This window comes from Piliocolobus tephrosceles, chromosome 5 (genome assembly GCF_002776525.5).
Source record: "Piliocolobus tephrosceles isolate RC106 chromosome 5, ASM277652v3, whole genome shotgun sequence".
Taxonomy (NCBI): Eukaryota; Metazoa; Chordata; class Mammalia; order Primates; family Cercopithecidae; genus Piliocolobus; species Piliocolobus tephrosceles.
In genome coordinates this window covers 8097692-8125552 of record NC_045438.1, presented here as the reverse complement: position 1 = coordinate 8125552, position 27861 = coordinate 8097692, and the positions used below count along the sequence as shown (strand labels likewise).

The 27861-nt window shown below is 38.1% G+C and overlaps 1 protein-coding gene and 1 long non-coding RNA gene across 3 annotated transcripts in view; one reads left to right on the top strand and one right to left on the bottom strand.

Annotated features, from left to right (window-relative positions):
• HS3ST5 (heparan sulfate-glucosamine 3-sulfotransferase 5) overlaps positions 1–27861 on the bottom strand; it is a 285487-nt gene that overhangs the window by 115667 nt on the left and 141959 nt on the right. The window lies entirely within an intron of this gene.
• Positions 54–27394, top strand: LOC111547313. The gene is made up of 4 exons (XR_002733087.3): positions 54–209; positions 8789–8856; positions 9131–9263; positions 23289–27394. It is a non-coding gene; the product is annotated as an uncharacterized LOC111547313 (long non-coding RNA).

Sequence of the window (27861 nt, the reverse complement as noted above, 5' to 3'; positions counted from 1 at the left end):
CAGGTATTTAGTTCAAGGAACAAAACATGCAAACTCGCCTTTAAATTGCCCTTTCAGTCACCACAGGTTATGCTCTCTTAGATTCTTAACATTTGTACTAATTCTAGAATACAGGAAAGCAACAGAAAAGGGAAAAGCAGTCTTCAAAGCTGTGAGTAGATGCACTTCAGCTTTATCAGCTCTTTCAATGGAGAAGGTTAAAGTAGAAGGTAAGATCTAACAAAAAGTGATTTTAAGAGAGAGCCCTTTAGAAAACATTCTATAAAATTTATCACTTATTTATTCACTCACTTTACAAACATTTATTAAGTGTCAGAGTTTATGCTAAATGATAATGACATTGCTTTAGAAAAACTAGCTGATGGTTTTTTAAAAACATACAAATTTGTTTATGTGTGTATATATGTATATTGTTACAAATATAGAGTATACATATCCATAATTTATAAAATGATGTTGTTTTGAGTGTTATTCCTTGTTCTTAAAGTTGTAATGAAATTAAAAAAAAATTAATCACAAAATTATTTAGATTTTATTCCTCGGAGTCTCCTCTATAAAAAGCATCAATTTCCTTTACAAAATATAACTATTTTCTGTTGCAGTAGTAAATGCTATTTCAGTTACTAGGGCTTTTGTTAGGTTTTCATAGAACTAAAGTACTGTAAGTTGGAAATGGATTAGCAAATAGTAAATACTGTTTGTGGATCAAAACAAGTATAGCAAAACAGATTTCTTTACTCTGATTCAACATCAAATTGACAACCATGACCTGAGAAAGGGTTATCTTTTACTAGCTGCCACATTGGGGAAATAAATTTAGTCCTTCATTTAAGTAGAGGAAAGAACTCATTAGAAATGTGGTACAAGTGGTTTCAGGATGATAAATCTCAAGTTACCAATTCCACTTTTAATGATTAGCTGCCTGTGCCTTGTATTTAATTAAAATGGTTATTTTAAATGCTTATATTTAATTTAAACATAATTAGCTAAAGTTCAATGTTACTGACTCATCCATTTTGAAATTAATTAATTTATAAAATAGTTCAAAAAGTGCTGTAAAATATTAATATTAAAATACAGCAGGATCAATTTGCATCTTTTGTTGGTTTCTGTTGTGGACTCCTAGTGAGCTGTTTACATTAGGTAGGACTGCAGGGTCTCTGGCATAGCTAATGTGTAATGAAATCAAATATTGATATGTCCTTGACATTTCCTTTGCACGTAGGATATATACTTTAACCTTCCAGGAAATAATAGTTCATAGCTAAGGATAGGATTGTTTAAACTTTAAAGCGATGTAAGTTTTAGAAATTATTTTGGCCTTATTACATTTAGGAGAAACCACTGCTTTTAGCAAATGATTTATAAGTGTGTAACAATCAGTATGAGAAAATTTCTTATGAGTCAGTCCAATAAATGTGACCAGAAGGTGTTTTCAAGGAAAAGTTCTGCTTTTAACTTGTATTTAAACAAACAGTTTAAATAGTGGGTGGTGATGTATAACAATGTTTCCTGGCCTATGGATTCTGAGGATATTCTGAAACACTCCTGTATCCATTTGGACGGGATTTCCTGGTGCAGTGAAAAACTATATCCATGAATGTCCTATAATCCTTAGTGTGCTTGATGGGAAAAACTTCTAAGCTGTGCACATTTGTCTATTAATGATGATTGCTACCATTTATTAGGTACTGAATACGTATTAGGCACTGAACTAAATGTCTAATAAAATTGTATTCAGCCCATTTTACAGATGAATGAAGTGAGGCTTGGAGAGACTAAGGCATACATAATTTATACGTATAATTTGTAAGTTATAGAGGCAAGACTCAAAGCCTAAATCCACAAAGCTGTCCCTTACTGTCTTCAGCTCCCATCTCAGAGAGCTAGGAAGGCATTCTCAATTGTGAGATGCTTGTAACCCCCACCTCCACCACCACCACAAACAACAACAAAATAGTTCTCCCTTGCAGTAAGAGTGTAAATTAATGAAATGGTAAAAGTAACACATTTGGCTTGACTATTAGTAATTAAAATCTGTTGCCCCCAATCTTAGTGTCCTTTTATACAAATATTAATACACACAGAATTTTCTAATATTTTATTAAAACCTGGGCTTTCTATTCTCCAACAAACCTCTATAGTTGGGGAGATTTGTTCCCACCATTCTGTGACATTAGCTCAAAACTTTGCACAATCTCTACCCCCGACACCACCAACAACCTTTGGGGCATCTTAATTATGAGCAGGCTATAAGGCTATAAAATCAGACTCAGCTTACACATCAAGTAAGTTGTGCAGAATATTTCTTTCCTTTTCACACTAGTATTATTAGGTGGAATTCCAGGATGCCTTTAAGCTATGCTGTATCTCAATGACCACAACTGCCATCTGTTTCTGTTTCTTCCAATGAATGATATCCCCACTCAAAAGCTAGGCTTCAGTGTGTTTTCTGCAAAGAATATGAGTAACACACACAAATATTCCTCCTATTTAGATTAGACAGTATTAGGTAGTAATCAAAGCCAATTATCTTGATTTTCAGTTTAACATTTCAACTATCAAACACCATCTTAACTCTGGACACCCTCAGAAAGTTCAAAGGATTGGAACCACTGCAAAGCAATTATAGCAGAGACCTGTTTGAGGAGCTAGAATAGGTAAAAATACAGACACATCTGCTTTGTAAGTCTTGCTCAGACCTTTAAATGCCATCTGTTTTCCCGTTCTTTTCCAGCTACCATCTTCCCCTAGGCTAAAAGATTTGAAAATGACTTGGGGGAAGAAAAAACGTTGAGAAACTAGTTTGAGATTTTAATTCTGCATTTCATCTGTCAGACAGTGAAATGCAGTTAACCGCAGCAAGTGTTCCTAATAGATAAGGGAACTGTTGCTTCACATATAATTACATTGAGTCTAACAGTAGACATAGCCAACTATATCATCATCATACTATTAGAAGTGCTAGTAAGTCTGAAAAGAATCCATTTTGAGGAGGGTCAGAGCTACTTTTATTTTACTTCAAGCCAGGGTTATCATGGAATAAAACTGATAATTCTTTTGGGGAACAATTTTTGGAATATAAAAAAAGTATTAAAGGGTAAATGAAACTAACTGTTGTGACTGGCAGTGAGTTCAGGCATTCTGTGTTCTTTTGTGTTTGCTTTGGAATGTTAAACAGGTTGGGTTCTTTTTAAAAGAAAACATTTTATTCGGAACATTCTTTCATGAAAGCCTTCTTTGACAACGTGTCATTTTTCGATATATTAGTACATGTCTGCCCACATTTTATATTCAAAAAAGGTTAGCAATGTTTTAACAACTTTTGACAAGCATGGGGAATTAAACTTCCACAGAATCGACTCTTTTAATGTAACGCTACAATCTATTTTATATTCTCGATTTTGCACTTCTTATGGCAGGCCACAACATTTTAAATTATGTCAACTTATAGTTGAAAAAGTACAAAGAAATTAAAAATGAGTAATTACTTAACGCATCAATAAAATATTTTTAAGCACATAATTCTGAAATTTGTTGAGAAAAAGAGTTACAGATATAGAACTAAGTGAATTATAAATTAGTAATAAGAGACAAGTAAAAGAAATTTCTAATAAACTAGCCAAGGAATCTCAAGAAATTGAGCTACCTCTTAATTAAATTTAGCTACTAAATTATAAATTTCAAAATCAAATGCTGGCTGGACATGGTGGCTCATGCCTGTAATCCCAGCACTTTGGGAAGCTGAGGCAGGTGGATCATCTGAGGTCAGGAGTTCAAGACCAGCCTGGTCAACATGGCGAAACCCTGTCTCTACTTAAAATATAAAAATTACATGGGCGTGGTCGCGGGTGCCTGTAGTCCCAGCTATTCAGGAGGCAGGAGAATCACTTGAACCCAGGAGGCAGAGATGGCAGTGAGCCAAGATTACACCACTGTACTCCAGGCTGGGCAACAGAGCAAGACTCCATCTCAGAAAAAACAAAACAAAAACAAAAACAAACAAACCAACAAAAAACCCAAAAACAAAATCAAATGCTTTGTTAATTGGCAATGCAGGCTCTGCCTGTTGGAAATCTTACTTGGATACCTATAGGCACCTCAAACCAACACTTCAAAGACCTCTCTGGCTCCCCAAAATTGCCCCTCCCCCTGATTGTGACCTTGCACGACTGGGGTCCTAATTGCTCCCCAGCTTCATCTGTCCCCACTCCACCCTGTCTGGCTCATTCATTCATCCAGAGCTGCTTTCAATGCCTTGAATACACCAGGCTTTGCTTCTCTGCCTAGATCACTATCCCAATCAGCCTGGCTAATTTCTCCTCTTCAGTCTCAGCTTGGATGTCACTTTCCTCAAGAAGATTTCTCTGGCAATTCTTTTTCCAGGTGCCCTTTCGCTAGATCCTTACAACCCTGTTCTCTCCAACCAAAATCCCTGTCACAGAGTGATGCGATTGTCTCTTTACTGGCCTGTAACCCCAACAGAGTGCAAGCAGCATAAGGGCTAAGACACTGTCTATCTTTTTACTGCTAATCTCCACAGCTTAGACCAGTGCTTGGAATATTCTAGATGCTCTCAAAAAAGCTTCTTTAAAAAGATTAATGAATCATTTAAGTGAGAAGTTCATATATGATGAATGTGTTTCTTTTTTCTTTTTGGCAATAATACAAACTGTCAAATATAACCACATTTAAAAACATAACTTACCTAAGTTGGTATGGGTTAACAATAACGTTCCCATTTGGTTCTTTCATTTGGCTGGAACAAGTTTCTCATTTTGGTTTAAGACCCCTCTTATACCACCTATCTCCATAAAGAAAAATGCAGGCCGGGCATGGTGGCTCATGCCTGTAATCCCAGCACCTTGGGAGGCTGAGGCAGGCAGGTAACGAGGTCAAGAGATCGAGACCATCCTGGCCAACATGTTGAAAGCCCGTATCTACTAGAAATATAAAAATTAACTGGGCATGGTGGTGCACACCTGTAGTCCCAGCTACTTGAGAGGCTGAGGAAGGAGGATTGCTTGAACCCGGCAGGTGCAGGTTCCAGTGATCCAAGATCACGCCACTGCACTCCAGCCTGGCGACAGAGCGAGACTCTGTCTCAAAATAAAAGAAAACAAGAAAAGAAAAGTGCAAGGTAGATAATAGGAGAACTGAAGGATGTTAAGCTCTGGAATGCCATGCTAAGATTTGAGTTTAAGATACAGACTTCTAATGGTAACAGCAAAGGTGTATTGATGTATTGAAAGGGGCAGAAGTAGTTTATGAAATCCAGTGTATAACACCTGAAGTAGCTAAAGGTGTTGCTTGATATTGCTGTGTCACTATAATCACAGAACTTTAAAGGGGACGTTGTGATTGGAAAAGAAAATTTGAAACCAGTACCCATTAGTGGGTCAAGCAAATGAAGATGGAGAACAGGGCATCTTATGAATATTGTTATATATCATAAAGAACTGGAATAATCAATATCCTCTTGAAAGAGACTTAAATCTAATGAAGCAGCTGTGGATAACTAAATTATGAGTATGACAGATTCAGGGAATTGGTTCAGGGTTCTTTGCATCCAAAAATAAAAAAAGTAATCAAAGTGAAATTGCATTAGCTGACCTCCTCAGACCACCTCTGAAATACAGTAAGCATTTATTAAGAATACCCAAAACAACAACATGACATAACTGCTTCTATATTTCACAAATGCCTTTGGCTAAAGGGGAGGAGGGGTGGACTCAGGCGAGGGAGGAGGAATGGAGTCAGGCGGGGGAGGGCATGTGATGGGGGAGGACACAGGAGGAAGAGAAGCAGCTACGTGCACAAGGATAAGTGGAACTCCTATTTTAATAATTGCCACAGCAGTATTTTTCTTAAGTCAAGATTAAAAATATGACGAGCTTACAGAATGTTATCATCCACAGCAACAACAATATAAAAACAATTCTTATTCCCACATAAATTACTTAATACAACTGCTACTGGTTTTACAGATCAGTGCTAGCACTGATGGGCCATTCTATATAAAAGACATTATTTCTCTGTAGTTTTTAGTCTTCAGCTTTTGGTATTCCTTTGTCTCTTTAGTATGCTCTTATTTCTTATCTTGAAGTATAATGAAATATTTCACTAGTAACACCCATGGAATTGTTTTCATTGGCTCTCTTCTGGGCCTCCTGAGGCCATCATATGAATGGTAACAAAAAACAATTTCAAGGTAATAATAATGACGAATAAATTAAAGCACAGTGTATATATAGTATCCATCAAATAAATAAACTTGTTTTACTGAATTGTATTTACTGAACTGTATTTTCATTTCAAGAACTGTTCTCCCCACCCCCACCCCTTTCCAAAATGCCTCTTTATAGCAGTTCTTATTTCAAAAGACTGCTTCCAATTGATTCTGAGGAATTTGAGTTCTCCACACTCTTTTCTGGCAATGTGCTTTTTCTCAGATCAGCAGAAACAATGTGAAAACACCTGTCACAGTAATTTCAAATGTCTATCATCTACCAAGTTATACATAAATGATCCATGGTTGCAATGTAGTCCTTGAATGAAGGACTTTCTCAAGAAAGACAAATGCTGTCGAAAACATAAATAGGTACCTTGTAAGAAAAAGCCACTTGTATCATATGCAGAATCCTATAGTTTTTATCTTTAAGCAGAGCCAAGCTAACATTTTTGAAAGAACTAAGTTTGCTTTTCGTTCACAACAAGCATTATGTATACATGCATGCTTATCTGTAGGTTTAGATGTCATTCAACTCAACTCCACGGGGTTGTGGCTGGAAATGGAGTCAGACTGGCAACAAAGCATTTACTGAATGCCTACTCAGGGTAAATGATTTTTAAAAAATCTACCTCTTCACCCCACGCTATCCCCCCAAAAACAAGGCAAGGTATAATTGTTGAACATATGCAGTATAGGTGTTCTAAAAAGCATAGAGAAAGGCTCTGGAGTATAAATCTACTTTCATGTCCTATATACTCGTTCTTTTCTGTGGTCTTAGCTTAGATGCGAGTCACTCCCAAGAACTGGTCTGCTCCCCAGGTGATTCTGCAGCCAGAGTTGGGAATCCTGCTCTTAAGCCCTCTTCTGCTCTGCATTTTAGCAACAAACTCCCTACCCATTTCCTGTTTTCAGTCATCTGTGCAACTTGCATTTCCTTCACATTCTTAGTCCTTTTACCAGGACTTGAAAATTAGTTTGTATTTCCCTATCCCATTTCCCTCTCCTGTCTTCAGAATTGCAATGCAATACTACCGTAGTTTGAATGGGCAGTGTCATACATTTTAACATCCAGATTCAAGGAGGCAAGTATGTATCAAAATAATTTTGCATTTTTTTATCCACAAGAATAACCCTTGAAATAGGCCTTTTGAGATGGGTTGCAATTTGTTAGGAAATAAATGATATGAAGAACAATGGAAACATATTATGATAGCCATGCCTTTTTCTCTTTTAAATTCAGTATATTTCAGACTTAAACCTATGGGAACATAATGCCACAGTATGATAATCACTCCAGTGTTCCTAAAGGCTTGACATTTTTTAAGTGTGTGTGTAATATTCAGGTGGTGCTCAAATGGATCAGCCACCCTGCTTCTGCAAAGCATCTTCTGTGGTAGTGTGGCGAGGGTTAGCAGTATCCAACTTGCAAAAGGCAATAAAGAGCACTCTTAAATGTGCCTTCTTTCTAAACTACGGTGGCATATTATAGCACTCTTTGTCAGCACTTTATTGGTTTCACAAGAACAAAAACAAACACTGAGGTCTTTATTCTGAAATCCATTTCTGGAATTTATCTTACTAACAAAAGACAGTCCTGTGAGAGGTGTTCTAGTTATGAAGGAAGAATTTCCTTTTGTAGGAGTTTGTTATTTGAAAGGCTATATTTATTTGGTACTACAAATGTATAAATGTGCATTGAAGGCAACAAACTCTGTAAAATTATACCTTTTCCATGATCCATATGGTAAACCTAAAAGAAGGAAATTTACTGAAATAAGAATGTTTTTTCATAGCTAAGAAAAAGTAGTATATTTATGCATTTACACGAGAAGAGGAAAAGAAACTCAAAAGTTGATTTAAACATGACAATTTTTTGGAATAAGTGTAGTTTGCTTTCAGCATTCAGCATTGTTTCTAGTGGTTACTTATTTACCACAATTGCTTATTCATTGATATTTTGCAAAAAGTCTTGCTCTTAACAGTTTTTGGCTTTCTTTTATTTAAGCATACAAGGATAGGCAACTGTTCCCAGTGCTTCCCTTAGCTGCTCTGACTGGATTCTATATACATGAACAAAAGCTACTCCAAAACAATAAAGGAAAATCAGGCGTATTTCTAAAGCAACAAAAGAACAACCTGTTTTGCCACACTCTCACTACAGAGGCATCTCTTGGTAAATGGATTTTTAGATGTGAACACTGGTTTATTATTCATAACCAAACCCATTTACCAATCAGCCCTGCACATGGGTTAGAAAAGAATGAAAAACGTCACGAAGTACATAGTAAATGGCCACAAAACAAAGCAAAATCTAGCCTCTAATTATTTATGCAGCAAAAGTTCACTACTTTAACTTGCCTCCTTAATCCAAAGGAAAGATGAATGGTGACAAGGGAAAATACACGCATAGGAACACTAGAAGGTTCCCAGAGCTGCTCTAGACAGGCTTCCATGAAGGTTAAGGAAGGGAGTGTGCAACTGGGCCCTCTCAGAAATGTGTCATTGTGAAGTTTTAATTCCCCAACGTGTTTTAACACCTGTTTTCTTTTGTGTTAGGCTGAAATCTTTCAGAGACAAGGCTCAAGAGAGCAAGCAAAACATTACAGGACAATGGACAGATCAAGGTATACTCCTGTTTAGGCTAAGGAAGCTGGCTTTATACAAAGCCTTTCTTTTCAAAGGGGGGAGATGAGAGAGAAGAAAGCCTTTAGAAAATAAGGGTGATAGCTTCTCTTCCCGGTTCTTCCTGGAGTTGGGAAAAGCTGGCTTGAGAGGGTTAAAAAGAAAAAAAAGAAGGGTGACAAGTAGCTTTTAACAAAATGCCATGTCAAGAGTAATACCATATATGTAACAAGCTATTTGACAGCATACATTTTCTTTGTCTCTTTTTCCATATAGGTAGCCACTCCCAGTCAAGGACTGCATGAGCTGCCCAGAGCAAGACTTTTTAGGATATGGTACACAGCTGGGAGCCTGCCAACTCCTGGTTTTGTCATTACCCTCAGAACTCCAGAACGTAAGTTCCATGAAGGTAGGTTTCTAAATATTTTTATTTGTTTTGCTCACTGCTGTATCTTTAGCACCTAAAATCTTGCCTGGCAGATAGTAAGCAAGCAATAAATATTTGGGGTATGAATAAACGAATGCCGTTCAGATGTCACATTCTCTAACTTTGGCAGGTGTATGTAGTTACCAATTCACTGAGATGTGAGCATATGCCAGACACTGTGCCAAATACTAATCATTGAATATCTAACCGTTTAATCCTCACAACAACTATGTGACAAAAGCATTATTATCTCTACTGCAGGATTCATAAAATACCCAAGTTAGAATGAGGGAGTTAAGCAGCTTAATTAAAATCCTGCAACTTGTAGAAAGAAGTTAACCTAGTTTAATTCCAAATTGACTTACTATGCTAAATACCGGTTCAATACTGCTTAGTCAATGACTCTGTACAGCATCAAAATTTCCTTGGATTTTGAACCTTGGCCTCTTGTAAACCCTTGTATTAGTCAGGGTTTTTTTTTTTTTTTTTTTTTTTTTTTTTAGCAATGGAACTAATAGGAAAGGGAGTTTATTAAGGAGAATCGACTCACACAAACACAAGTTCAAGTCCCACGATAGGCCGTCTGCAGGCTGAGAAGCCAGTAGTGGCTCAGTCCAAGTCCCAAAACGTCAAAAGCAGGGAAGCTGACAGTGCAGCCTTCAGTCTGTGGCTGAAGGCCGGAGAGCCCCTAGCATACCATTGGTGTAAGTCCAACAGTCCAAAAGCTGAAGAATGTGGAGTCTCATGTTTGAGGGCAGGAAGCATCCAGCAGAGGAGAAAGACGAAGGCCAGAAGACTCAGCAAGTCAGCTTCTTCCACCTTCTTCTGCCTGCTTTTTCTAGTTGTGCTGGCAGCTTCCCGGATGGTGCCCACCCACACTGAGGGTGGGTCTTCCTGAAGGTGGGTCTTCTTCTCTCAGTCCACTGACTCAAACATTACTGTCCTCTGGGAACACCCAGAAACACCCAGAAACAATACTTTGCATCCTTCAATCCAATCAAATTGACACCTAATATTAACCATCACAATCCTGCTCTCTAACTCTGGACATGGGGATCTTGTGCTGCACACGATGTAAACCTTGCTTCAACACTCCTATCTCCCCATGTATGTCATGCTGGTGAGGTCTTTCTCTGCTTGGGCTGCCATAACAATATGCCATAGATTGGGTGGCTTCAACAATAGGTATTTACTTTCTCATCATTCTGGAGGCTTGAAAGTTCAAGATCAAGGTGCCAGCATGGTTGGGTTCTGATGAGGGCTCTCTTCCTAATGCCCATCTATTCACTGTGTGCTTCCATGGCCTTACCTTGGTGTATGATTGTGGAGACTTCTCTCTCTTTATTCCAATAAAGCTACCAATCTATCAGATTATGACCACATCCACATGACTTCATTTAACCTTAATTAATTCCTAAAAGCTCTATCTCCAAATACGTTGCTGAGGTACGGTTTCAGCACATGAATTTTGTGGTACACAATTCAGTTCATAGCAGGTATCCCTCAGAGCTAACATGTCAAGGACAATAACAACCAAACATGTTCAATTCCTGTGCTTTAATTGCATGATTCACTGTCACACTTGCTGTAGTAACTTTTGCCACCTTAGGGGCTTCTTGCAATATTTTGACCTCAGTAATTTAGAGAATCAATGTGCATATCTAGGTTAAATGTGTATTGGATTTGAAGAACTGTTAAAACTCTCTCTGTAGCCAAGTTATTCTGCTGACGCACTTTTCCAAAAGTAGTTCCTCAGGGGTTTCTTGATCTTTCCAGATCTTCACCCTAGCCACCACATTATCAGAGTTAGCATTGCAGAGGAGAACACAGACTCAGGGTGACAGACCTGAATCCTATCCTTTCTATCTGTGTGACCTGGGGAACAACGTGAAAATCACGAAGTATATATTTTTAAGTTATTGTTTTCCTGAATCACCCAAACCATGGATATCTGATGTTGCCCAGAATGAAATTTCATAGCTACAATGTGGCTTAATATATTTTTCCAATGGTCATTACATCTATATGCTATTTTCTTACTTATAACTGATATCCTGTTCTGAAGAGACAATGAACCATGAAGTTTACACAACTCTAAATTATTCTTTGAGATATTATAAGTGTTTCTTGGAATTTTCCAAATTGAATCTCAAAATCAGAAATATAGTCTGACCTAGTTATTAAAACGTTTCCTTATCACAGAGAAAAAAATAAAGCCTGTGACATGCTCTTGTTAGTAACAATAGTCTTGTTCTCTAACCTTGTATTAAGCCACTATTGGTGTGGTAGGATATCCTGAAGAACAGCAGAGTACATGGTATCATGACCTATGCCAAGATTTCAAAATGTTGTAGATTTGGCAATTTTAGACATTACTAAAATGTCAAGGAGTTCTGGTGCAGCAGTATGAACCTTTTAAAAGAGTATTTTGTTTTCTGGCAAATATATACTTCCTGACTCATGAATATTCTTTTTTCAGGGAACTTAGCGAAGTGTGTGTATGTGCATGCACACACATAGACTATCTTTAATTGCAGTTTTCTGAAGGAGATATATTTCCTTATATGTTTTCTTAGCTTTATATTTTAAGATATGATAATGTGTTTTTAATGTAAGATTAAAACTATTAAAATATAAGCATGTATAGTAAGTGCAAAGCCACTGTTTAAAACAGACTGAGAATGTATGCAAGTCATATATATTGCCATATTTATAGGAATTCTTGGAAATATTATAACAAGTTATTACTGTTAGTGTTTCACATAATTATTTATGAATATAAAATATAAACTACTTATTTTGTAAAGAAGAGATTGATCATCCCTAAGCTGCTATCAGGTTCTACATTTAGACAATAATGGAATACTCAAGTAGAAAAAGTAATCATTTTGTGCAATGTTTTCTTTCATCATTGAAAAAAGAAATTTAAAGTTTTCTGTTGTTGGGCAGTGCTGAGATAACTACTTTCTTTAAAAGGTCAGGTTATGAGGAAAAAATTCTAGAGAACAGTCATAGAAAATAAACCTGAAGATTTGAGTTCTTGCTTTGGCCCTGGAATTAAATAGCTCTGATACCTTAAGTAGATTACTAAATCTCCTGGAGCCTAAGTTTTCCTGTCTGCAAAAGGAGAGTATAAGAAGATTAGAGCTCTGCAGACCTTTAGCTTCTCCCAGTCTATAATTCTAGGTGGTTATTCCTGCAGTAGAATCAGTGGAATTAATCTCCATGAACAAAGACAGTAAAGGATATCCCAGGTGAATATTATTCTACATGTGGTTACAGGGGCTAAGCTTGTCATTATTATGAAACAGCACATTCCAGGTGGCACCTTCCAGTTATACCAGCCTGTGATGGTTAATTTTACTTGTCACCTTGACTGAGCCACATGATGCCCAGGTGAAATATAATTTCTAGGTATGTGTGTGACGGTTGAATTGGTGAACTCAGTAAAACAGATGGCCCCACTCAATGTGGGTGAACATTATCCAATTAGTTAAGGGTCTGAATAGAACAAAAACTGAGTTGGGAGAGGATTTGTTCCCTCCTTGCCTGCCTGCTTGAGCTAGCATATTGTTCTTCTTCTGCCCTTGGATTGAGATTTACACCATTGGCTCCTCTAGTTCTCAGGCCTTTGGACTCAAACTGGGATTACATCACTGGCTTTCCTGGGTCTCTGGTTGCAAACGGCAGATCATGAGACTTCTCAACTTCCACAATCTCATAAGCCAATGATAGGGTTTGGCTGTGTTCCCACCTAAATCTCATCTTGAATTGTAGCTCCCGTAATTCTCTCAGGTTGTGAAAGGGACCCAGTGGGAGATAACTGAACCACGGTGGCAGTCTCCATCACACTGTTCTCATGGTAGTGAATAAGTCTCATGAGATCTAATAGTCATATAAAGGGAAACTCCTTTTGCCAGGCTCTCATTTTCTTCTCGTCTGCTGCTATGTGAGATGTGCCTTTGCTTTCTACCATGATTGTGAGGCCTCCCCAGCCACGTGGAACTATGTATGAGTCCATTAAACCTCTTTCTTTTGTAAACTGCCCAGTCTCAGGTATGTCTTTATTAGCAGCATGAAAACAGACTAATACAGCCAATTCCTCATTTTATATAGCTATATAATCTCCTACTGTTTCTGTTTCTCTGGAGAGTACTGACTAACACAGAAACTGGTACTGAGAAGTGAGGTGCTATTGTAACAAACACCTACAAATGTGGAAGTGAATTGGGCATTGGGTAATAAGTAGAGGTAGGAAGAATTCTGAAGTGCTTGCTCTAAGAAACTGAGATGGTCATAAAGGGACTTTTAAAGGAGATTCTGGTAAGGGTTCAGGAGGGAAAAAGGAGAGATGTAGAGGAAGTTTCCATCTTATTAGAGAATCCACAAATAATCATGTACAGAGTGTTGGTAGAAACACAGATAGTAAAAATGGCCATTCTGATGCAGTCTCAGCTGAAAATGAGGAATATGTTATTAAACAATGGAAAATAAGTGAGCTTTGTTGTAAAGCAGCAAAGCACTTGCCTAAATTGTGTTCATGTTCTAGTGCCTCGTGGAAGGTAGAACCTGCAAGCAACGAAATAGGATATTTAGCTGAGAAGATTTCTTTTCTTTTTCTTTTTCTTTTTTTGAGATGGAGTCTTGCCCTGTCGCCCAGGCTGGAGTGCAGTGGCGTGATTTCGGTTCACTGCAAACTTTGCCTCCTGGGTTCACACCATTCTCCCACCTCTAGCTGAGAAGATTTCTAAGCAAAGTGTTTAAGCAGTGACTTGGTTCCTTTTGACTGCTTATAGTAAAATGTAAGTAGAGAAAAATGACTCGAAGACAGAATTATTAAGCAAAAAGGAACTAGAACTGAGTGATTTGGAAGATTCTCAGCTTCTCCATATGGCAAAAAATGAGAAACCATGCTCAGAAGAGAGTACTGTAGATATGGCCAAGAGACTGCTCAGTAAGGAGATTAGTATGGGTGTGAACCATGGACTTAATTAGCTATCCCAGTAAAGCAACTGCCAATCTGAACTAAAAGAGAAAGAGATGGAAAGAAATGAAGGAAGGCATCAGACTTCTGGGAGTTCACAGGATGTGACCACAGAGATACTTGGCTATGAACATGGTCTATTTTTCAAGGGAAGAATGAGGCCAAAAGCGACTCAGAAGTTATCAGGGCTGCTTCCCTGGTTTCAAAATGAGGGGCCATTGCCTTGTTTTCAATAGGCAATAAGATCTCTGTCCAAAGCTGTGAAGGCTCATTCCCTGCCAGGTAGAACCATGGGGAGAGGATTGCTACCCCAGTGGGGCCAAAAGGTGGGACTGCTGATCCAGTGGGTCTGGAAGGTAGAGTATAGAGCTAAAGATGATTATTCTTCAGCCTTAAAGTCTTCTGGAGTTTGCCTTAATAGGTTTTGGACTTGCCTGGGACTTGTCACCCCTTTCTTCTTCCCCATTTCTGTCTTTCAAACTGGGAATCCATATCCTGTGCCTGTCCCATTATTGTATTTTGGAAGCACATAACATGTTTGGTTTTACTGGTTCATAGCTGGAGAAGAATTTTGCCTCAAGTGAATCATTACTTGAGACTCACCCAAATCAGATTTAGATGATATTTAGATGATGCTCTGAATTTTAGACTTAGGAGTTGAACCTGGAACAAGGTAAGACTTCTGCGTCTGTTGGGATGAAATGAATGTATTTTGTACATGAAACAGGCATGAGTTTTGAGGGGATAAGGGTAGAATGTTATGGACTCAAAGTTTGTGTCCCTCCCCCAAACTCATATGTTGAAATCCTAGCCCCTAATATAATGCACTGAGCTTTGGGGGAAATAATTAGGTCATGAGCGTGGAGCCCTCATGAATAGAATTAGAACCCTCATAAAAATTCCCCCAGAGAGCTTTTTCTCCCTCCTTCTGCCATGTGAAGACACATCAGGAAGTCCATAAGCCAGGATGACGGTCCTCACCAAGAACCCAACTCTGCTGGCACCTTGATCTTGGACTTTCAGCTTCCAGAAATATGAGAAATAAATGTTTGTTGTCTACACAACCCAGTTTATGGTACAGGCATACCTTGTTTTATTCTGTTTCACTTTATTGCACTCCACAGATAAGCATTTTTTACAAATTGAAAGTTCATGGCAACCCTCCATCAAGCAAGTTTATCTGCACCATTTTTCTAACAGCATGTGCTTGCTTCATGTCTCTGTGTCATAATTTGGTAATTCTCACAATATTTCAAGCTGATTCATTATTAATATATCTGTTATAATAATCACTGTCTCTTTTCTTTTCTTTTTTTTCCTTCCTTCCTTCTTTCCTTTCCTTCCTTCCTTCCTTTCCTTCCTTCCTTCCCTTCCTTCCTTTCCCTTCCCTTTTCTTTCTCTCTCTCTCTCTCTCTCTCTCTCTCTCTCGTCTTGACCTGTCACTGAGGCTGGAGTGCAGTGGTGCAATCCCAGCTCATGCAACCTCAAACTCCTGGACTCAAGTGATTCTTCTGCCTCAGCCTCCTGAGCAGCTGGGACTACAGGCACACATCACCTTGCCAAACTAATTTTTGTTAGTAGAGACAGGGTCTCCCTATTTTGCCCCAAGCTGTGATCTGTGATCTTTGATGTTACTACTGTAATTATTTTGGGGAACCATGAACCATACTGATATAAGGCAGAGAACTTAATCAATAAATATTGTGTGTTCTGACTGCTCCAATCACTGGCCATTCCCACTATCTCACTTCCTCTCCTTGGGCCTCCCTATTCTGTGAGGCACATTAGTATTAAAACTAGGCCACTTAATAACCCTACAGTGGCCTCTAAGTATTCAAGTGAAAGAGTCATCTTTCACTTTAAATCAAAAGCTAAAAATGATTAAACTTAATGAGAAAGACATGTCAAAAGCCAAGATAGGTCAACAACTACACTTCTTCCACCAAACAATTAGCCAAATTGTGCAAGTAAAGGAAAAAGTTCTTCAAGGAAATTAAAAATTGCTACTCTGGTGAACGCATGAATAATAAGAAAGTGAAACAGCCTTATTGCCAATATGGAGAAAGTTTGATTGGTCAGGAGAGAAGATCAAACTAGCCGCAACCTTCCCCTAAGTTAAAGCCCAATCTAGAGAAAGGTCCTATCTGTTTAATTCTACGAAGGCTAAGAGAGGTGAAGAAGCTGCAGGAGAAGAGTTTAAAGCTAGCAGAGGTTGGTTCATTAGGTTTCAAAACAGAAGGTCTCTCCATAACATAAAATTCAAGGTGAAGCAGCAAGTGTTGATATAGAGGTGGCAGCAAGTTATCCAGAAGACCTAGCTAAGATAATGAACGAAGGTAGCTATGCTAAACAACAAATTTTAAATGTAGACAAGACAACCTTCTATTGGAAAAATATGCCATCTAGGACTTTCATAGTTAGCGAGAAGATAATGCCTGGCTTCAAAGCTTCAAAGACTAGACTGACTGTCTTATTAGGGGCTAATGACTTTATTTTGAAGCCATAGTAGCTGATGACTTTACACCGAAGCCAATGTTCATTTACCATTCTGAACATATTATGGCCCTTAAGAATTATGCCAAATCTACTCTGCCTGTGCTCTGTAAATAGAACAACAAATTCTGGATGACAGCACCTCTGTTTATGACATTGTTCACTAAATGTTTTAAGACCACTGTTGAGATTTACTGCTCAGAAAAAAAGGTTCCTTCCAAAAGATCACTGCTCACTGACAATGCACCTAGTCACCCAAGAGTTCTGATGGTGATGTACAAGGAGGTTAATCCTGTTTTCATGCCTGCTAACACAACATTCATTCTGCAGCCCATGGATCAAGGCATCATTTTGACTTTCCAGTCTTATTAACTAAGAAGTACATTTCATAAGGCTATAGCTGCCATACATAGTGATTTCTCTGATGAATCCAGGCAAAATAAATTAGAAATCTTCTGGAAAGGAGTCACCATTACAGATGCCATTGAGGAAATTCATGATACATGGGAGGAGTTCAAAATATCAACATTAATGAGAGTTTGCAAGAAGTTGATTCCAACCCTCATGGATGACTTTGAGGGGTTCAAGACTTCAGCAGAGGAAGTAACTGCAGATATGGTGGAAATTAGCAGGAGAACTAGAAACAGAAGTGGAGCCTGAACATGTGACTTAATTGCTGCAATTTCATGATCAAACTTGAACGGATAAGGAGTTGTTTCTTATGAATGAGCAAAGAAAGTGGATTTTTGAGATGAAATCTGCTCCTGCTGAAGATGTTGTTAACCTTGTTGAAATGACAAAAAAGGTTTTAGAACATTACATAAACCTAGTTGACAAAGCAGCAGCAGGGGCTGAGAAGACTGATTTGAGTTTTGAAAGAAGTTCTACCTTGGGTAAAAGGTGTATCAAATAGCATCACATGCTACAGATAAATCTTTCATGAAAGGAAGAGTCTATCGATGTGGCAATTTTAAGAAACTGCCACAGTTACCCAACCTTCAGCAACCACAGACCTGACCAGTCGGCCATCATCAACATCGAGGCAAGACCCTCCACCAGCAAAAAGATTAGGACTCACTGAAGGTGCAGATGATCGTTAGCAATAGATTACCTTTAATTAAAGTACGTACATTTTTTAGACATACTGCTATTACACATTCAATAGACTACAGCATTGTGTAAACTTAACTTTTGTATGTATTGGAAAACAAAAAATTCATGTGACTCACTTTATCATGGTGTTCTGCAACAGAACCTGCAATATCTCCAAGGTATGCCTGTACTTTGTTATGGCAGCCCGAGCTAACTGATACAGCCTAGCAGACACCACAGAAGCTAAAGGCTCAGATGGGGTAAGTTGACACTTATCCCATAAGGTGCTAGGATGTCACTCTCTCAGGGAAAATTTTTTTGGCCTCCTTCTACACTAAGCCACATCTCTTTTTATAGGGGCTTACACAATTTTGAACAAAAAATTTCTGCCATAGCATTTAGCAAAATTGAGTTACATGTTTACGTAACTGTATCATATTTGTCTCACTGGTGGGGTGTAAACTTCCAGACAACTAAGTCGAAGCAAGGTTTTAAAAACATTTGGTCTTTATTTTTTCAAGGTGACAAATGAATGTATCTTAAAGAGATAGAGCTACAGGGCTTATTATGGAAAACAGGGGCTCCCCGTCTCCTCCAACAGCATTTTCAGCTCTCCAGAAGCAACTACTTGAAATTCTTCTAGCTGAATATTGTGGCAGTTTTTATTATCTTTATTAATGTCATGCTTATATTACCTTCAAGTAGGTCTTGAAATTTTGGCTTTAGGCATTGATTATTGGTGTCACTCTTGGAAGAAAAGGCTTTCGTTCTTTTTTTCACACTCTCCCTACACTTACCACGCAAGCACTTTCTGTCATCCTATTCTCTCAGTATAGTTGGGTCAGTAGTGATTATTATAACCATTATTAACACAGTATTATTGCCATGTAGTACCATTGTCATCTGAGTCACACAGCATTAGGTTTTCTGTTAACTTCCCTCTTCTGGAGAAATCTCTTAGAGCCTTCTGCCTGTTTCCATTCAAAACTAGCTGATGCACAGACGTCATCCTAGGGTTACCCATGCTTTCTCTTGGATTAAATCCCATGTTTCTTGATTCCTTAAATCATATATATTCTACTTGTTTTGTTGTTGTTTCTCTCCTGTTTGGTGAAGTATATCCTGTAAGGGCTTCTTGAGGAAGGGTGTATATAAGGTAAAATTTTCTGAATCTTACGTATATAAAAACATGATATTGTGAGATATGTCTACCCTCTGAAATGATCAATAATATCATTTAGTATAGATGTAGGTTAGAAATATTTTTTTCTTCTGACATTACTCGGTATTGCTATTGAGAAGTCTGACACCATTTGATACTTTATTCACTTTATGAAATCTGCATTTTTTGCTCTAGAATTTAACATTTTTCTTTGTCCTCAAGTTGTAAAATTTTCTAATAAATGTGGTCTATTTTTATTCAGTGTGCTGGGCACTTCACGGTCCTCTCAGTTGGGAAACCCTAGTTCTCTAATTCTGAGAATATTCCTTTGATGATTTTTCTCCTCCATTAAAAAAAAAAATTCTTATACTGGAGAACTCTTATTATTCAGAAATAGGATCCTTGGACTAATTTTTAAAAATCTCTGGCTCACACCTGTAATCCCAGCACTTTGGGAGGCTGAGGCGGGAGGATCATGAGGTCAGGAGATTAAGACAATCCTGGCTAACACGGTGAAACCCCGTCTCTACTAAAAATACAAAAAAAAAAAAAAAAAAAAAATTAGCCGGGCGAGGTGGCGGCGCCTGTAGTCCCAGCTACTCGGGCGGCTGAGTCAGGAGAATGGCGTGAACCCGGGAGGCGGAGCTTGCAGTGAGCCGAGATCGTGCCACTGCACTCCAGCCTGGGCAACAGAGCGAGACTCTGTCTCAAACAAAAACAAAAACAAAAACAAAACAAAACAAAACAAAAAACTCTGCTATTTTCCATCGCTTTATCATTTTGCTAAAATGCCTCAACTATATCTTTACTTTTATCTTATATTTAGTTTTCCATTTCCTCTATTATACTTTTAATTTCCATGCATATTTTTCTTTTGTTTTCTGAATGTGCCTCTTTTGTACCATACTCTTTTTCGGCTGAGGCAATATCTTATCTTTTCACATAGTTTCTGTTTCCTGCATGGTGTTTTTGTCTGGTTTTGTTTGTCAAATTAGATGCCTTCTTTAAACATGTGTTGATCCACTATTATCTACTCATTTTTGAATAAAGAACTTGTGAATGTGCAAGAAATGGGTCAATTGTGCTCTCATTCCAGGGTGATCTGGCTGGGCTGTTTCCTTAGAGAATCCCTTATCTTAGTATCCTTAGGTTTTTCATTTTGAACTGACCAAATTTCCCAAAGAAAACTGATTGAGTATCCTTCCTCAAGAAATCGGATTGACAGGATTCTCTAAGTCCAGTGAGGAAGAAAGCTGTGAGTCTCAACATTCTGTAGCTAAACTCTTAGTTACATCCACTATTTTCAGTTTGGTACTTTGTTTACTCTTCCGCCTAATGATTCCAAGTTCATTGACTCTGTTTCTCCCTAGTCATGGAACAAAACTTCAGTGTCCCAGCTACATGGAGGAGTGGGAGATAGAGGATGTCTAGTTGCTCTTAATCAATCTTCCTGTTATTAAGCTTACCCTTGCTTTGCAGTTCCAGAGATACACAGTGAGGCCATTTCCTAAGCTTTCTGGAAGTCCTTTGGTGAAAACTGGATTGCATGTCGACTTTCTGCACTTCTGGTTTTAGAATTCAGCATTTTGGGGTTTCCAAATATTCATTTCCATGATTACATCTGCTTTCCAGCTTAAATGATTTGTTGTTATTGTCTCCTAGTGCGTGCGTTTTGGCCTTACACATATGTGCCTTTTAAAAAAATAAATAAACCCTTTTAAAAAGTCATTTCACTGGGACTGGAAGGTCGTTAATGCACCATGACTACCTTGCTTATGATGGCATCCTCAGAATAGAGTGCAGTGCCAGGGATTTAGAAGGTCCCTGGTAAGTATTTGTCAACTGAGTGAAAGAATCATCACGATGTATAATTCTTGTCATTCTCCTTATGTGAATAAGGTTTCACCAATTAAGCAAAGTCTCTGTATGGGTCCTATGTATATTTCTCCCAATATTAAGATATTACATATTCTTTGCTATCTTAATATAAAGCTGTGCATGGAGCTCTTGGTCTTTTAGAACTTCACTATTGTGAAGATAACTTTTTTGCATGAATGCACTATCTAGACTGAAACAGAATACCAGACTCCAACAATGACAAGAGCTTCTCTGGCTGTTACTGCCATCTGTCCTGGTTTCCACTTAACATGTATATTAGTTGTTTGAATAGATTCTTGGGTGGTGAAGGTCACTTTATTGCAGCCCTTTGAATACAGGGTCATCATGAATAACTTCAAACTGCAGCTGTGGCCAAAGAGAAAATGACTTCAACTGTTGACACATGTCCTTGGTACAGACTTAATGGTGGTCTAATAATATTAAGTATAGAAAATATGGGACAAGGAAAAACATAGACTCACAAAAGGATCCCACGGCATATATCCTGACGATTTTTCCTCTTATGGGAAGTTCTTCACAATGTATATTCCATGTATGTGTGTGCTCTCTCTCTCTTTTGATCTCTCTCTTTATGTTATTTTCAATTACAGAGTAATCATTACTATAAAATGAAAATATTCTTAAATGTATAATTATTGTCACTCAATTCTGCCTTATTGGCTATTAACACAATACTATACAATTAGACTTTTTACTGTGCTTGAAGAAAAAACACATGAAAATAGGCCACTTGCTTTATTAGAGAAATAGGTGAACAGGTAACTACACACTATACTTATTTGTTCTGAAATAAATGTCACGTTAGGGCCAGGAAAAGACGACTTGAGAACAAATTCTATGAGAAGCAGTGTTGAGGCAGGTAACTCCCAGGCTTTGAAAATGAAACAATGGATGCTGGCTAAGTGGCAGAGACTTATCTTCATTTTGGTTTCAGCATTAAGTTGAGTGAAGATAATCCTTAGGCGAAGTCAAATGTCCATGTCGTCAGGGCCTTGCAGTATCAGAAGCTGGGGCTTGATGGTTACTCTGGGCTGTGTGTGGAGGGAACTATTTTCTGAGGACATGTTTGGCCCTATCTACCATGGTCCCCCGGCCCATCTCCACTCTAGATTCTATTGACCATCTTTGAGGCAGACTGCTTGATTAGATTCCTTAGTTTCTGCAAGCAAAATATAACCCTGTTTTCATTTAATTGATCATAAAGACGTATGTGTCTCACTAACACAGGCATTTAAATTTCCGTTTCCTCCAAAGGTTGTTACCTTGAATTCTGTTGGCAAATTGTTCCCCAAAGCCAAAGGTAACATATACATTTTAATATGTTATAGAAACAGTTATCTGTTCTTCAAGACAGAAAATATTTTTCTGTTACCAACTTTAAAATGGAATGTGTCATGCAATCCTTATATAAGAAACAACATAATGTAATTAAGCGACATAATGGATGTTATGTTGAACCAGGGTTTTAAAACATGGAGAAAGGTTTTTCATAGGGTTTTCTAACACTTTCATTAAGTGGAGGGCATGGAGTTATAAGAATTTTTGAAAGCATTTTTTTGTTGAGATTTAATGTATGCATATAAATTTCTAAGTAACTTGATGATGGTTGAGTGTTCTAAGCACTTTGCAAACAGAACTCATTTAATCGTCTTAATAACTGTAAGACGTAGATACCGATCATCCCATTTCACAGATCAGAGAACTCTCTCACAGAGAAGTACCTTTCTCAACGTTACAAAGCTGTGAAGTGGCAAGAATACAAGGCCAAACCTGTCTATTTAAGGTGCATTCAACTTGGTTTTGCCTAGCTTTTTAAAATTTCATTTTAATCACCTCTTCCACCCAGGATTTGTTGAAGGAATTTGAATAATGATACATTCAAACTTTTCAAAACAAGGCTTTGTCTTGTCAAAATTACAAGACAAGAGCCAACTGTCTTGTAATTCTAAAGTGTCAATTAAAAAAGGCAAGACCCAGGAAAAAGGGTAGCACTCCATTTTGGAAAATTTAGCAGACTCAGAGGTAGGGCCACATATTATTCAGTTAGAGACCTCAGAACTATACAATTTGGGGAAAATTGGTCCCAGAGTCACAGCTTCTACCCTAAGGTTATAAAGTAAAAAGAAGTAAGATACTCTAATGTCAGTCAAAATATATATAGGCTACCACAGTTTCTCTGAAAGATGTCATATAATGAGCTTCTATGAAACAGAAAGATATTTTATTATTTTCTCCAACTGTATATCCATGTATTTCATAGGAGGTTATTATCATCTAAGTGTTTATTTCATTTCTCCCACCTGCCCCCACCTTTTTAAACATTTAACTTAATCAGAGCATGGGTGTATATCTGTGGGATTTTTTTCTTCTTTTTCAGGTTCTGTCATGCTATCATCACAGCAGCTTTATCAAACCAGGACTAAAAACCCATTCATGGAGCACTTTAAATTAGCAAGCTTCTATTAATCACTAATGGGTGGAACTCTGGAGATGAAAGCTACCTGCTTCTTAAGCAGCACTGGTGGAAGACAAACATATGAATAAATGCACGGGTACACACACACACAAACACACACACACAGTGTTATGGGAGCTAAAGAAAAGAAGAGTTATAATTCTGCTTAGAAAAGTCAGGGAAGTCCTCATAGATGAGCTGATACATGAACCATATTTTGAAGGATACGCAGCAAGCCAAAAATGGACCTGGTGAGTAAAGGTTATTATTGATAAAGAGAACCTCGCAAAACACAGAGTTTGGTGTGTCGGGACTACAGTGGCTGTGGTATAGGCATGTACAAGAAGCAGTGTCACACGAAGGTTAAGATAATAGACTCTGGCATCATTCTCCCTGGTATGAACCCTGGCACTGCCCTTGAACAAATTCATTGTTAATTTCTTTGTGACTTAATTTCCTTCTCTATATAATAGGAAAAGAAACAATATCTAAACTGTAGGGTTTTTAAGGGTTAAATGAAATAGTACTGTAATACCTGGCACATAATAAACACTTAAAAATGTTAACTATCAGTAGTATTATCCCCAAAAGCCAACTACTTCTTGAGTAATCAGTATCACTATTATGAGTGAAATTTCCCCCACATGTGTCTTCACACTAACAATAAGCAATATTAGATTACGGTTGTACATTCCTTTGGACAGGTACTCTCTTCTACAAGTCAGAAATCTATTCCTGGGGGTAGCTTCCAAGTCATATATTCTGAATGGTTGTCTGAATAGCTGTTTCACAGCCCCTCTAAGCATTCAGGTCTTCTAAATTATGAAGTAAGTTGATAAATGGGCATATAAAAATAAGTGCAAGGAACATACTGTTGCTAGATACCTTACGTACATACTTGTGGAGGAGACATGTATTCATCAAGATACATAAAGTTTATCTTTTGAAGAGAAGACAATCATATTGAAAGAAACATGTTATCATTTGGGCTGGAAAACTCAGAAATCAATCCTCTAATTTCAAGTGATTTGACACAGATATCTTTTGCATTGGCTAAATCTGGGCATTTGAATGCAAGAAAGACCCGAAGAAATTAATTTCCTAAAAGCTAGCTCCCTTTAGCTGAAAAATATTAAATAATGATGATCACTTCATAAATAAAAATAAAATTCTAAGTCTGCCTCCAACTAGATGAACGAACCCCCTGTTGGCCAAAGGGAAATCAGAGAAACCCTGGAAGCTGAGTTCCTGGCCATGACAGGATGGGAGGTAGGACACACTTTGTCACGTTGTAGTCTCTTTGTTAACTGCCTTTAGGCTTTCTTATGTAAGGGCGAAACAGAAACCAGCCCTTTCAAAAGACTCCACTGCTATTTCAACCAACTGCCTTATTGCTGGCTCTCCCTTTTGTGGTTTTGGCACAACAGCCAACCAGCATTTCTTTTTGATAAAGGAGCACTCACCATGGAGTGGTTCTGGCCAGTCTGTGGAGGATACACAGTGAGAGTTTTCGTGTCCCCTGCTTTACCCTTTGACATCAGAGGGTGGAAAATTCCACCCCTGGATCATGCTAATGCTGCCATTTTTCGAACATGGGTCCCATGGAGAGGCCTGAGGCTCAGTTGCCCATGGGCAGGTCTCTCCTTTCATGAATATTTATGACTCCTCCTATAGTTTATTGAATATGCATATTTGGCCACCTCATTCAGCATAAATCCCCATCCTATTTGTCTCACCCTTGAAGCAGTCTGTTTCTTGCTTCTGGCCGGAGGCCGCGCCTCCCAGTCTATCAGAATAGCCACCTTGCAGGCTGCAACCCTTTATAAGAAATAAAGCTCTCCTTTCCACTTGGATGAACCTTGTCATTCTTCAGCTGACCTGCTTCAACAGATACCACTGAAAGATACAAAGAAAGTGGGCAGGGCACATAACCTTGATGTTTAGATTCCACATTCCACCACTTTACAAGAGAGTTTTAAGTCATTATGAAGTCCAGAGAGCCACTAAGGAACTGCTGTTTGGATGATGTCAGCAGATTTAGAGGGAGCTATTTCCCCAGAGATGACCAAGTTCCACAGTCAAGAGATCTTTTCTAGTTTTCTATGTCAGGCCATCTGGGAAAGGGAAAAATGATCATTTTGGTGAAGGGAAGTTGCAGCTAGAAGCAAATAAATCCTGTATACAGGATAAAATGAGATATATGAATATAAGTCAAACTAAAGAGCTATAGAGATACCAGACCTACTGCCCATGTCACTAAGCAGGTAAATGTGCGTATTCAGCTGTTGTAAGCCAAAAGAAAGTGGTGAGGTCAGGCTTGGAGTGTGCCTGCCCCAGTAAAGGAAGGACAATTAAAAAAAAATTGTTAAAGCATTGCACAAGCCACACTAAATACACCTGTTTCCAGGACCAGGATTCTATCTGTTTTATAATCCTGTGGGCTCATGGCCTCTGGCCTATGCTGAGAGGGGAGAAATCACACTGTGGGGCAGAACTGAAAATATCATTGGTTAATAAACATGCAATTAGGTAGATAAACGGAAGGAATAGAATTTATAGTTGTATGTCCTCAGGAAGGATAAGAGTGAACTTCAGTTGGAGAGAAGAGAAAGGGGGAAACCAGTCAAGCAGGCAGTTAGGGTGGGTCCTTGGTTGAATTCTTTCAAACAAAAGAATAGCCTGAAAAATCAAGCTGCAGGTACAGATAAGGGAACTTGTACAGAGGGGCTTGCCTAAGACACGCCCTCAATGGAAAATTCCATCCCCTAATACAAGCGCAGTAAGGGAAGCAAAGCAATATGGAGTAACTCAAGCTAAGGGCCTGTATGCACATTAGGAGAACAGAAGTGGAGCTACCAGAAATTCATGGCTTATGCAAATGAGACCCCCAGCCCTCCTCAGTTTCTTATAAAAGTCTTTGCATTCAACTGTAAAAATGGCAGCCCTCTTCCCGGTCCCATCTCCATGGCAGAGAGCTTTCTTCTTGCGCTTATTAAACTTTCGCTCCAACCTCACCCTTTGTGTCCACACTTCTTAATTCTCTTGGTTGTGAGATGAAAAACTCCGTGGTGCATTGGCGAGACTGTAATAGTAAGATCTACATTAAATTAGGGAAATTACTATGGGGGTCTATATTCTATAGCTTTGCCAGTTTGTTCTTAGGATTTTCTGTTTTGCCTATGAATTGGGGTGCAGGGAGAGGGAGTTGAGCAAAAAAGCAGTAAGATTTTTCCATGCTGGTCCTTCCACTGAGTGGGGCTTTTGTAAAATAATGAGATATTACATCCTTATGGTAAGTTCTTTCAGCTTACTTAACTTCTTTGTGTTTCCTCTTTGAAAGGGCAAACAGATAATGTACTGCCCAAATTCTAATGACAAAACCAAATACACAGGGAGTGGCTCTCGTGAAGTCTCCTCCATTACTTGCCTAAAACTCAATTATTAGCATCATTGTAAGCACCTTTTAGCCAGGTTGGAGCTCCACAAAAAAAAAGACCTAAAATTCCATAGGAGTAGAGTCTTAGCCTAGGAAGTAAGAGTCCTTTGATATAGAATTTAAAATGTGTGATGCTAATAAGCTATATGATTATTTTTTGAAGTTACTGTTTAATATTACTTTGAAAGATTTTGTTTTTAAAGGAGGTGATCTGGTATCATTAGGAAGGAGAAACTAAAGTCTGGGCAAGTTTGTAAATGGAAAAAAAAATAAACATCGGGTGAAAAGAGCAATGTATGAGGAAAAAATTCTATTGAAGGGTAAAGAAGTAAAGATGCAGTGTTGCTTTTTTGGTAGTTGTTGTCTTGAAAAGACAAGGTAAGTTTAGTTTCAGGATGGAGACAGCCCAAGACCCCAGGGCTCCAACCAGTAGGTGAAGAACCAGTCATTTTTGGTTAAAATGAGAAGAGACCTCTCTATTCCATGGAACAGTGCTTTCTTTTTGTTGTTGTTGTTCTTGTTGTTTTTCATGATACTTTATTTTTTGAATAGACAAATAAATGAATGAACTGACACAAAATCACTTACCAAGTTCTTGCACATATTTGGTCCTGTTCAAGACTATATATTCTGTATTACTGATATTTCTGTTTGTTTTGTTGTCAGTCCCATACAAATTTAATAACAGCATCTTAAAACCATTTTAATATCTCTTAGGTTATGATGGCTTCCCATATACTCTACAATAATTCATTGTAGTCTAAAATATTTTCCAACTATTCTTACACATTTATCCTCCAGTTGAATTTTATAATCATTTGTCAAATTTTAAAAATCTCATTGTATACATATTTATTTTAATTTTCATTTTTATTTGGACTCTGAGGGTAGATATGCAGGTTTGTTAGAAGGGTATATTGTATAATGCTGAGGTTTGGGCTTCTATTGATACTAGCACTCAGACAGTGAATATAGTACCCAATAGGAAATTTTTCAGACCTTGCCCGCTCCCTCCCTCCCTCCTTTTGGAGTCCTCAGCATCTACTGTTCCCATCTTTG